The following is a 12720-nucleotide window of genomic DNA, read 5'->3' as shown; positions in this document are numbered from 1 at the left end:
GCAGGAGAGGTCTCTCTCCAGTCAATCTCGATAAAATGAGCAATCGGGTGCGAGATGACTAAAATTGGGAACTGATTTTAAGCTAGTAAATGGATAGGAAAGGGGTAATTTGATAACTGGCTGGGTTTTCTGGGCAGCGTGGGATCGAGAATAGCATGAGCAGGGAAATTAAATGAGACACAGATTATCTCAGGAGGCAAGAAAGGCAATAAATTTAGCATTCAATTTTGACATTGTATGGAATGAAAAGAACGATGAGAGGATGACAAGGGCAATAGATGAATCCTTATCAAACAAAAGAAAACACAAAACATGAATACCTTCCCAAGGCAGAGCAACAAACTGGATTCTGCCTTTCTCACTTAAAAGTATTCATTTAGAAATGATTATTAAATGAAATGGAAACATAACAAGCTACATATGAAACAAAGGAAAAAACAAATGTTGAATTCACACCACAAGAATCTCAGGAGTCAGAGCTGTATCTTTTCATTAAATACCTATCAAAAAACTGTACAGTGAAGTTTTCCTTCACAGCTCTCCCACTGTTTGCCAAAACTTAGAACCCTTGACACATAATTTTTCATACAATAAATAGACATCAGGAATGGGAAATAGATCGATTGAGAATAGGGGCCATTTCAACTAAAATCCTGAGGATAGGGAATGAATCGTCCATCTGCTCTATAGATAGAATGGCGTTACATGATTCCACTTGAAATTTTTTTGAAGATCAATAAAAAGATGACAACTGTAGCTGCAGATCATAACTGAAGTGAAAAACAGGAAATCGAACCCTGTTTCTCTGCCCTGGTAGATGTCTCTGATTTAAATTTTGGCTTTTCGGTTTCTGACTTTTTTCCTTCCGTGTGCCTTTTTCACCCTTTGTGTCATTCAATGCCTTCTGCTTTATGCACTGCTTACAACAATACTGATGTGTTCAACGCTTTCTATGCAAACACAAGTGCTTCGAGTAATGAGTTTCTTGCAAGCCTATTGGCACCGTGAAGTCCTGTACAGGCAACTCCACCAGCTACATATAGACCCATTATATGTGTCTCTCCATGAAGTTTAGCTTGAACCCCACCACACATATAATGTGAAGCTGGCACTACAGGTACATGACTTTCTGTTATGTCAAGGCCATACTTCAAACACTCAACAGCAATATTTGGGAAATGATACAATGTTTCCTCCTTGGCTCTGTGACTTATATCCAATAGAACATATCTCTCATTCTGTTTCTTTAATTGATCATCAATACTGCGTGCCACCACATCTCTAGGTGCAAGCTCTCCTCTGGAATCATACTGTGGCATGAACCTTTCCATAGCTTGATTGTAAAGAATACCACCAGCCCCACAAACAACTTCACTTATTAAAAATTCATTTTCTCGTGTATGAGGTTTAATTGGTAGACCTTCATCATCTAATGCAATTGGATGAAATTGTACAAACTCCATATTTGAAATAACTGCAAATGCTCTATGTGCCATCGCAATACCATCATCAACTAAGACACGAGGATTTGTGGTAGTAGGATAAATATGTCCAGCCCCACCAGATGCAAGTAAAGTTACACTTGAAATGAAGTGGACCACCTCATTAGTGTCGGTGTTCAATATGTCCACACCATGACAATAAATATTTGATCCATCTTTAGACGTAAGCAAGTCTATGGCAAATTGATGCTCAAACATGGTGATGTTGAGGTTATTAACAACAACCTTCGACAGAGCTCGCTCAATCTCTCTTCCTGTCATATCTGCTGCATGAACAATACGGTGATGAGAATGCCCCCCCTGTCTGGAAATATGTAAGCTACCATCTTCACCATGATCAAAGGATGCACCCATGGTGATCAACTCTTTAACTCTATCTGGGCCTTCTGTGCATACCACCTTTACAGTCTCTTTATCACATAAGTATGCACCAGCAACAATAGTATCCCGAATGTGGTTCTCAACAAAATCTGAAGGAGCAAAAACTACACTAACACCACCTTGTGCATAATTTGTATTACTCTCATGTGGTTCAGCTTTTGTGATGACTGCCACAGACCCATGTTTTGCAACTTCAAGGGCATATCTAAGACCAGCCACTCCACTACCAATGATAGAAAAAATCAAAATATTTAATTGAATTGGCACTTGGTTTGGATACATGAACTACCTTTGGAGATTTTCTCTCTTCGTTGTATATGGAGGCCATGCAAAGCTGAGGGCTCTGAAATCGCATATTTTCAAATATCCCCAATGTATATCTTTCAATCCTTTTCTTATAGGTGAAGTTCTTCAGCGATGTCTGGGACAGTAGTGAAAGTTGTTTTTGCATTTTATTCCTCCCTGAGTGCATTGCAATGGATAACTGGCCATTGTTTTCCATTACATGCTTTGCATTCATCATAGATAATCTTGTGGAAGAGTTCCTTGAATTGAAGACTTGTGTCATTCAAGGTCACCTCCTCTGTTTTCCGGCATTCAAGACCCACACGTAGGCTCTAGTCCCAAATTCCTCTCATCTGTTAATTCTGTCTACACAATTATTATCGTTCTGCTGAAATAAATTTTGAAGTGGGCATTCACTTTGATTTTAGATTCCTTCAGATAGGGCTGGGCCTTCACTTATTCCTTCAGATAGGTTCCATGTCTCTCGATTCTCGATTGGATTACAGTAAGATTTCACACTCTCGCACCCTGTTCTCAGACGAATTAAATCATCGGAATCACTGTTGGAATTGATTGGTAAGAAATTGTTTTACTGGTTGTGCATTGATTAATTGGAATTCCTTGGGATAACATCTCCTCCGACGTAGATTATATGCCTGAGACCTCACATTCCGAAGCTTTTCTGGTATATACTTTTCAGTAGGTTCCTTTTCACAAGCAGCATCCAGAGCCACATCTAGGCCATATAAAGTGGTTCTGTCACAAAACTCGCCTCGAAATTCTCCTGGTTTGCACCAATCGCTGCACCAATTCTGCTAATAACCCGAGGGGGGGAAGAAATCCCTTTTTAATCTCAACATATATGACACATTTGTGGATCCTACAGAAAATCATTCCTCAGCACAATCAAGTGTTTGTTTCAACAGGCTTTATGGAAGTTTTACAAACTGCGTCTGCTCGATTCATTTGCTTGCAGCTAAATTTTGGCACATGAAGTGATGCATTCTGAAATGTCACTGGTGAATAAAATAATGGAACATCAACACAAGCTACTGAGTTGAGAAATGACCTGTGATTAATCAAGAAATCATAGAGTCCATGTACATTTTCATTTCCAATAAATGCCAAAAGTGATTTGAGAAGTATTGTCAATATCAGGCATGGAGTCAACAACTCGAGTCTGCCCAGGATTTATTTTCTCAAACTTGGATAACTCCTGCAAATCCTCTGTTGTAACTTGCTCCACTTCCATACTACAGAGAGGCAAACTATAATGAATCGTAACTTTCCACATCACTCTTGTCAAAGCCCATACCAAACGCTACAGTTGCGATCACCACACGAAGCTTGTTAGAGCAAAACATGTCCTAAGTTTTCCTTAGATCCTTTGCAAGTAAGCCACTATGATAGCTATTTGCATGAATATTATTATCACGAAGAAGGTTTTTGACAGAATCTGTCTCAGCCCACAATATTCCTGAATCAAAGTTATCCATTCAATTAAGCTGCATGGAAATGAATATGGATTCCCCAGGAATTTTAGAAAGCTAGGATCTTCTCTTTGTAAATCTCTGGAGTAATTTTTTAATATATCCTTTGCAAGACCATTCAGAGAAAAGCATTGCTAGACCCATGTCAGCGACAGGAGCTGCTAGGCACATGTCTTTGAAGCATTTCCTTTGATTCCTTTTCACTCAGCATTGCAACAAGCCATGGTAAAACACATTCCAGTAATTTCAATGGTGTCTTTAAAGATATCTCAGCTGTCTGCTCGATGGACTATCTATTTGGAGGCCGCTCTGCGAATTGTTTAGTTTTCTTTTACATGTGTCATCTGAAAAAATGATTTTCCATTAAAAATTTTCTTTTAATGAACGCACCTAGCTGCCATTCTCCTTTAATACCACGTGCAACCCAATCACAAAAAATTCATTACTCTGTTTAACAAGATCAAAACGTATGATTATGCGCCCTTCATCCCTCTAAACAACGCATTGGTTTAAAAAGACAGCCTTTGCATGTCCAGTATGGAGCTAGCCACGTAGTTTCTGAGGAACACGTGTACATACGTTTAAGTTCAGCTCCAGCTGAAAAGACATAGGCGTTTTCCAACCATGTATCGATCTAATCTGTCTCAAACGAATCACATAATACATCTATGGCAATTGCCTTCACTCCAGAACGTTGTATTTTCTTTAATGCATTGCACCTCAATATCTTCTCTTTTGATTGCACAATTGCCAAACCCATGCTTTCGATACCTTGAGACTAATGCACGAGAAAGAGCAACATCTCTCTCAACTATTGGGCGTGGCCTCGGATGGTGATAATGAAGAAATTCACGAGAACCAAGCATCTTGCATGTTGTTCCATTTTCAGACTTTCTTTGGATTACCAGTTCAGCCCCTCCAAAGCCAAGTTCAATATTGTCATTGAGATTTTCTTATGTGGGGACTATTTGCATCCCACTTTCGTCCTCGTAACTGCTGCTGTAATCATAAAAGTCGTCTAAATCACTATCTTCTTCTTCATCTCCATCTTCGTGGTGTAATTTGCAGTGCTTTTCAGAAATCATATGCTTCCTAACAACTTGTAGACTTAGAAATGGTTTTTGTTTCTCATAGCAATTCAAACACATAAAATCGTCGGTCACCTTGAGGCCAAGATAGATTAGTAATCCACGGAGATCTTTCAAATATTCAGTGTTAGGAAAAAAAATCCATGCATCTTGTGCATATCCTCTACACAACTCTCAATGGTCCCCTCTGGCCTGAAATCACATATGAAGCAACAACTGGCATCCCAATCTAACTTCTCCGCTATCGACTCAAAACTGCCTCCAACATTCCCTAAACTTGATTCATTAACATCCAAACTCTTCATAGATTTTGATGCTACACCAACCATGCCATAGGTCTCGACCTCCTCCCATTCTTCACTGCCATTCAGATTCTTATAATTTATCTTCATTTAGAGAAGAAGAAGGTTTGCTGACAAAAGAGGACTTGTTTGCTGCACGTTTCTGGTAGTGGCTTAATGACAGTAATGCCAGCACTTCGAGAAGCTTTTGAAACTTCTGTATTCCTTTCCAAAGCTTGTTCTCCGCTTTTGGTCCCATCACCAAATCTTGTATAACCTGAGCTATTGTCTACCCTAACTGTGCACGTTCTGCATTGATGTTACTATTCTATTGATACCCAGGAGTTTGTGACCCCGGAACTTGAGATGGACCAAATGGAAATTTGTTGGCCTTATTAGAAAATAGGAAGCAGCTGCAGCAAATCTGAGCCTCACTTCCTGGTTCATAAAAGCGCTCTGGTGCAAGATAACAACGACGTCTTCCTCCATTTGCAGAGAAACAATAGAAATTTTGATTGTCTGACCTGTGCATCGCGTGGCATAGCTAGTGCACCGTGCCTGGTAAGTGTGCCATGCCAGTGTATATTTGCACTGTGTAAAAGCGCCCAGTGCATGTCGCAGCCCATGTGTGTCGTGCCCCTCCCATGTGCGCCGTGCTGAATGTCAACACACCATCGGCCCTCTAAAATCACAGCCCCGTTCCTCCAACTTCAACGCGACTTCTCCTTTGGATTTTTTTTTTAATTTCCTTTGATACAAATGGACTAATAACTTATATAGACATGGAGAAATATCATATATAGACATGGATTCAACTTTTGTTTTCTCACTTTGTAATGTTCTTTGGCTTTGGCACTTTTATATTTAATACAACTCTGACATTTGTTTCCTCACTGATCTTCTGAGCATTGAATGATGAACTTATTCTTGTCCTTTGCAGGGCTGACTGATGTTGAATTCGGCAAAGGATCATGGCGAGGTTGCATGTGAACATCTTCACTTGAAAAGAACTTTGAATAATTTCATATTTGAAAGCGAATTTAATGGTTTCTTCTTCAAAATAGAGTTTTGAAGAAGAATCTCTCTTGAGAATTATTTGATGATGAAATTTTCTACTGGAAACTGATTTGGAACCTCTCATGCAGACTCAGTTGACAAAATCCTAGACTCAAGAATTAAAATGACTCTTTTTGACCAAAATGGCATTTGATGGCTGCAAATGACGAGAAATGAACCTTGGTGTATTTGACTCTAATAGAGGACTGACAAGACTGAGTCTAACATTGGCTCCAATTGGGATGGCAGCTGCAACTTGACTCAAACTGACTCAATGCAAACTGAAATGACTAAAAAACTTGACTCTAACAAACTAACTCAAAATGGCAAAGACCTGGACTTAAAACTTAAAGCGTGGTGGCAGTACATGGCCACCTGTGTCTCTTACAAGATAATATATCCTCAAACTATATCAAAATTCCAATGCAACCAATCAAGAAGATGGCTTCTTGACTGATTTTTCCTATCAGATCTTCCGGTCAACAATACAAACTGATCACTGGGCATCCAAAAACATATTTGACCATGATCTCCTTCATCACTGAACACTGCAATAAAAAATTTCACAGCTGACTGCAACAGATTGTCAGATTGGCCATTGGATCCTGAAAAACATGAAGATTTACCTCTTTCTGAAAGAACAAGGTGTCCTTTTCACCTGCTTCTAATCTTTCTTCAAAATGTACTTCAGTGAAAATATACTCCTGGTCCCCAAAACATTCTGAACAAATAGATGAGTAGATCTCTTATTGGAAAAACATTTCATCACATGAAACATATGAAGAAGAATCTGAATGGAAATCCTGAATTCTTTGATCTTCTGCGGTGTAAATGTACTGTAGGTTATCTTCATATGATATGATAGCCATGTTTTCATGTTCCTTATTACATTCATTAATCATAAGAAAAGCATCTTCGGATGATTCTTGAAACTCAGGCATGATGTCTCTATCCTCTATCATAAATTCATCCAGAGAAACTTTTTCACCTACCTGAACAAAGATATCCTCTTGATGTTCATGAATTGGATGGATTACCTTGGTAGGAAGGTTGTGTTCTGATGAGATGAGGGAAGTTAAGCATGTAACTCTGTCTTCTTCATTTGAGGCAGCCTCAACAATGCAATTCTCTTCTATGAGATCCGGAACAACATGTTTTTCCTCATCACAATCCGTCTATCGATCTGGTTTATCATCATCATTTTCAGAGATCGTAACATCATTTTCCTGCATATCCTCACTTATTTCAACCAGATATGAAATAGGACTTCTTTTTCCATTATTTTGAGTCATATGGAAATCTTTAACCTGCTGATTTTGATCCTGCTGCAAAGTTTCCTCTAAGAGTTCTGTAGGCTGCTGAAACGGATTTTCATACAATGCTTCCATGATTTCTTCGTCCGTAAAATTATCATCCTCATAGTATTTTTCAAGGTTCTCAATAAAACCATAAGCATGCTTGCAACAATCCTGAACTAAATTTAATGATGGATAAGATTCTCTATACTTCTCAAAGAATATTGAATGAAAATCCTTTAGACAATAAATGGAAGCAGGTGTCAAGCTTTCATACCAAGATCGGGCTTCGTCTTCCAGGGTGGCCATAAACATTTTCATCAAACAATCCTCAGGAAAATTTATCTTCAATCTATGCACATGAATGTGAAATTTCACCAGATGAAGAGCAGCGTCATTACCTTCCGCATTTCTGAACACAGGCAAATTCTTTGACCAATCTACCTTGGGCATTTTATTTGGAAAACCTGGGATGTGATCTCGGCTCATGGGAGTGTATCTTCTTGCAATCCGATCGATCTTGAAAATCTTACCGCTACTGATCTCTCTGTAGTGGAGTCATCATGAAGCACCAGTTGCTGGATTCTTCAATGAAAGGAGTCACCAGGTGAATGATTTCAGCCATCTTCTTATGTCTGCTCGTTGTTCACCATCAAAAATCAGCTCTGAACTTGAGATATGTACTGGGGCAAAACAATCTACAAGTAAACCATTTCATCCCCAGTATGGTCGCCACTATGTTAGCGCTCGAATCTGCCTCAGGCTTAAGGAAGGTAGGTTCAAGGCAACATCAAACCAAGTTGAGCCTCGTAGCTAGCCCTACGAGGGCAGGAGAGGGCTCTCTCCAGTCAATCTCGATAAAATGAGCAATCGGGTGCGAGATGACTAAAAATGGGAACTGATTTTAGGCTAGTAAATGGATAGGAAAGGGGTAATTTGATAAATGACTGGGTTTTCTGGGCAGCGTGGGATCGAGAATAGCATGAGCAGGGAAATTAAATCTGAGACACAGATTATCTCAGGAGGCAAGACAGGCAATAAATTTAGCATTCAATTTTGACATTATATGGAATGAAAAGAACGTTGAGAGGTTGACAAGGGCAATAGATGAATCCTTATCAAACAGAAGAAAACACAAAACATGAATACCTTCCCAAGGCAGAGCAGCAAACTGGATTCTGCCTTTCTCACTTAAAAGTATTCATTTAGAAATGATTATGAAATGAAATGGAAACATAACAAGCTACATATGAAACAAAGGAAAAAACAAATGTTGAATTCACACCACAAGAATCTCAGGAGTCGAAGCTGTATATTTTCATTAAATCCCTATCAAAAAACTGTACAGTGAAGTTTTCCTTCACAGCTCTCCCACTGTTTGCCAGAACTCAGAACCCTTGACACATAATTTTTCATACAATAAATAGACATCAGGAATGGGAAACAGATCAATTGAGAATAGGGACCGTTTCAACTAAAATCCTGAGGATAGGGAATGAATCGTCCATCTGCTCTATAGATAGAACAACGTTACATTATTCCACATGAAACTTTTTTGAAGATCAATTAAAAGATAAAAATTGTAGCTGCAGATCATAACTGAAGTGAAAAATACGAAATCGAACCCTATTTCTCTGCCCTGGTAGATGTCTATGATTTAAATTTTGGCTTTTCGGTTTCCGACTTTTTGCCTTCCCTGTGCCTTTTTCACCCTTTGTGTCATTCAAGGCCTTCTGCTTTATGCACTGCTTACAACAATACTGATGTGTTCAACACTTTCTGTGCAAACACAAGTGCTTCAAGTAATGAGTTGCTTGCAAGCCTATTGGCACCGTGAAGTCCTGTACACGAAACTCCACCAACTACATATAGACCCATTATAGGTGTCTCTCTATGAAGTTTAGCTTGAACCCCACCACACATATAATGTGAAGCTGGCACTACAGGTACAGGACTTTCTGTTATGTCAAGGCCATACTTCAAACACTCAGCAACAATATTTGGGAAATGATACAATGTTTCCTCCTTGGCTCTGTGACTTATATCCAATAGAACATATCTCTCATTCCGTTTCTTTAATTGATCATAAATACTGTGTGCCACCATATCTCTAGGTGAAAGTTCTCCTCTGGAATCATACTGTGGCATGAACCTTTCCATAGCTTGATTGTAAAGAATACCACCAGCCCCACAAACAGCTTCACTTATTAAAAATTCATTTTCTCGTGTATGAGGTTTAATTGGTAGACCTTCATCATCTAATTCAATTGGATGAAATTGTACAAACTCCATATTTGAAATAACTGCAAATGCTCTATGTGCCATCCCAATACCATCACCAGCTGCAACAAGAGGATTTGTGGTAGTAGGATAAATATGTCCAGCCCCACCAGATGCAAGTAAAGTTACCCTTGAAATGAAGCGGACCACCTCATTAGTGTCGGTGTTCAATGTGTCCACACCATGACAGTAAATATTTGATCCATCTTCAAACATAATCAAGTCTACAGCAAAGTGATGCTCAAACATGGTTATGTTGAGGTTATTAACAATAGCCTTCAACAGAACTCGCTCAATCTCTCTTCCTGTCATATCTGCTGCATGAACAATACGGTGATGAGAATGCCCCCCCTCTCTAGCAAGATGTAAGCTACCATCTTCACCATGATCAAAGGATGCACCCATGGTGATCAACTCTTTAACTCTATCTGGGCCTTTTGTGCATACCACCTTTACAATCTCTTTATCACATAAGCATGCACCAGCAACAATAGTATCTCGAATGTCTTTCTCAAGAGAATCTGAAGGAGCAAAAACTGCACTAACACCACCTTGTGCATAATTTGTATTACTCTCATGTGGTTCAAATTTTGTGATGACTTCCACAGACCCATGTTTTGCAACTTCAAGGGCATATCTAAGACCATCCACTCCACTACCAATGATAGAAAAAATCAAAATATTTAATTGAATTGGCACTTGATTTGGATACATGAACTGCCTTTGGAGATTTTCTCTGTTCGTTGTCTATGGAGGCCATGCAAAGTTGAGGGCTTTGAAATTGCATATTTTCAAATATCCCCAATGTATATCTTTCAATCCTTTTCTTATAGGTGAAGTTCTTCAGCGATGTCTGGGACAGTAGTGAAAGTTGTTTTTGCATTTTATTCCTCCCTGAGTGCGTTGCAATGGATAACTGGCCATTGTTTTCTAGTACATGCTTTGCGTTCATCATATATAATCTTGTGGAAGAGTTCCTTGAATTGAAGACTTGTGTCATTCAAGGTCGCCTCCTCTATTTTCCACCATTCAAGACCCACGCGTAGGCTCTAGTCCCAAATTCCTCTTGCCCATCAATTCTGTCTACCCAATTATTATCGTTCTGCTGAAATAAATTTTGAAGTGGGCATTCAATTTGATTTTAGATTCCTTCAGATAGGGTTGGGCCTTCACTTATTCCTTCAGATAGGGTCTATGTCTCTTGATTCTCGATTGGATTACAGTCAGATTTCACACTCTCGCACCCTGTTCTCAGGCGAATTAAATCATCGGAATCACTGCTAGAATCGATTGATAAGAAATTGTTTTACTGGTTGTGCATTGATTAATTGGAATTCCTTGGGATAACATCTCCTCCAATGTAGATTATAGGCCTGAGACCTCACATTCCGAAGCTTGTCCAGTATTGAATTTTTAGTAGGTTCCTTTTCACAAGCAGCATCCAGAGCCACATCTAGGCCATATGAAAGTGGTTCTGTCACAAAACTCGCCTCGAAATTTTCCTGGTTTGGAACAATTGCTGCACCAATTCTGCTAATAACCCGAGGGGGGGGGAAGAAATCCCTTTTTAATCTCAACCGTATATGACACATTTGTGGATCCTATATAAAATCATTCCTCAACACAATCAAGTGTTTGTTTCAACAGGCTTTATGGATGGTTTACAAACTGCGTCTGCTCGATTCATTTGCTTGCAGCTAACTTCTGGCACATGAAGTGATGCATTCTAAAATGCCACTGGTGAATATAATAATGGAACATCAACACAAGCTACTAAGCCGAGAAATGAATTGTGATTAAGCAAGAAATCGTAGAGTCCATGTACATTTTCATTTCCAATAAATGCCAAAAGTGATTTGAGAAGTATTGTCAATACCAGGCATGGAGTCAACAACTCGAGTCTGCCCAGGATTTATTTTCTCAAACTCGGATAACTCCTGCAAATCCTCTGTTGTAACTTGCTCCACTTCCATGCTACAAAGAGGCAAACTATAATGAATCGCAGCTTTCCACATCGCTCTTGTCAAAGCCCATACCAAACGCTACAGTTGTGATCACCACACGAAGCTTGTTAGAGCAAAACATGTCCTGAGTTTTCCTTCGATCCTTTGCAGGTAAGCCACTATGATAGCTATTTACATGAATATTATTATCACGAAGAATCTTTCTTATAGAATCTATCTTAGCCCACAATATTCCCGAATCAAAGTTATCCATTCATTTAAGCTGCATGGAAATGAATATGGATTCCCCAATACTTTTAGAAAGCTAGGATATTCTCTTTGTAAACCTCCGGAGTAATTTTTTAATATATCCTTTGCAAGCCCATTCAGAGAAAAGTGTAGCTAGACCCATGTCAGCGACAAGAGATGGTAGGCGCATGTCTTTGAAGCATTTCCTTTGATTTCTTTTCACTCAACATTGCAACAAGCCATGGTAAAACACATTCCAGTAATTTCAATGGTGTCTTTAAAGATATCTTAGATGTCTACTTGATGGACTATTTATTTGGAGGCCGCTCTGCGAATTGTTTAGTTTTCTTTTACATGTGTCATATGAAAAAATGGTTTTCCATTAAAAATTTTCTTTTAATGAACGCACCGAGCTGCCATTCTCCTTTAATACCATGTGCAGCCCAATCACAACAAATTCATTACTCTGTTTAGCACGATCAAGATGTATGATTATGCGCCCTTCATCACTCTGAACAACACATTGGTTTAAAAAGACAGCCTTTGTGTGCCCAGTATGGAGCTAGCCACGTAGTTTATGAGAAACATGTGTACATACGTTTAAATTCAACTCCAGTCGAAAAGACATAGGCATTTTCCAACCATGTATCGGTCTGATCTGTTTCAATAAATCACAGAATACATCTATGGCAATTGCCTTCACTCTAGAACATTGTAGTTTCTTTAATGCATTGCGCCTCAAAATCTTCTCTTTTGATTGCACAGTTGCCAAACCCATGCTTTCGATACCTTGAGACTAATGCACGAGAAAGAGCAACATCTCTCTCAACTGTTGGGCATGGCCTTGGATGGTAATAACGAAGAAATTCA

General features: G+C 39.1%; 3 pseudogenes; all 3 read right to left on the bottom strand.

Moving 5' to 3' along the window:
* Positions 1 to 920: 920 nt before the first annotated feature.
* Positions 921 to 2423, bottom strand: LOC149149006 (L-aspartate oxidase 2-a, chloroplastic pseudogene; annotated as a pseudogene).
* Positions 2424 to 4292: 1869 nt separating this feature from the next.
* LOC149149005 (cytoplasmic 60S subunit biogenesis factor REI1 homolog 2-like) lies at positions 4293 to 5653 on the bottom strand (annotated as a pseudogene).
* Positions 5654 to 9127: 3474 nt separating this feature from the next.
* On the bottom strand, positions 9128 to 10418 carry LOC149149004 (L-aspartate oxidase, chloroplastic pseudogene; annotated as a pseudogene).
* Positions 10419 to 12720: the final 2302 nt, after the last annotated feature.

This window comes from Pinus tabuliformis, chromosome 9, assembly GCF_031772625.1.
Source record: "Pinus tabuliformis cultivar Carrire ecotype Pingquan chromosome 9, CPIR1, whole genome shotgun sequence".
In the NCBI taxonomy this organism is placed as follows: Eukaryota; Viridiplantae; Streptophyta; class Pinopsida; order Pinales; family Pinaceae; genus Pinus; species Pinus tabuliformis.
This window is presented reverse-complemented; position numbering and strand designations above follow the sequence as displayed.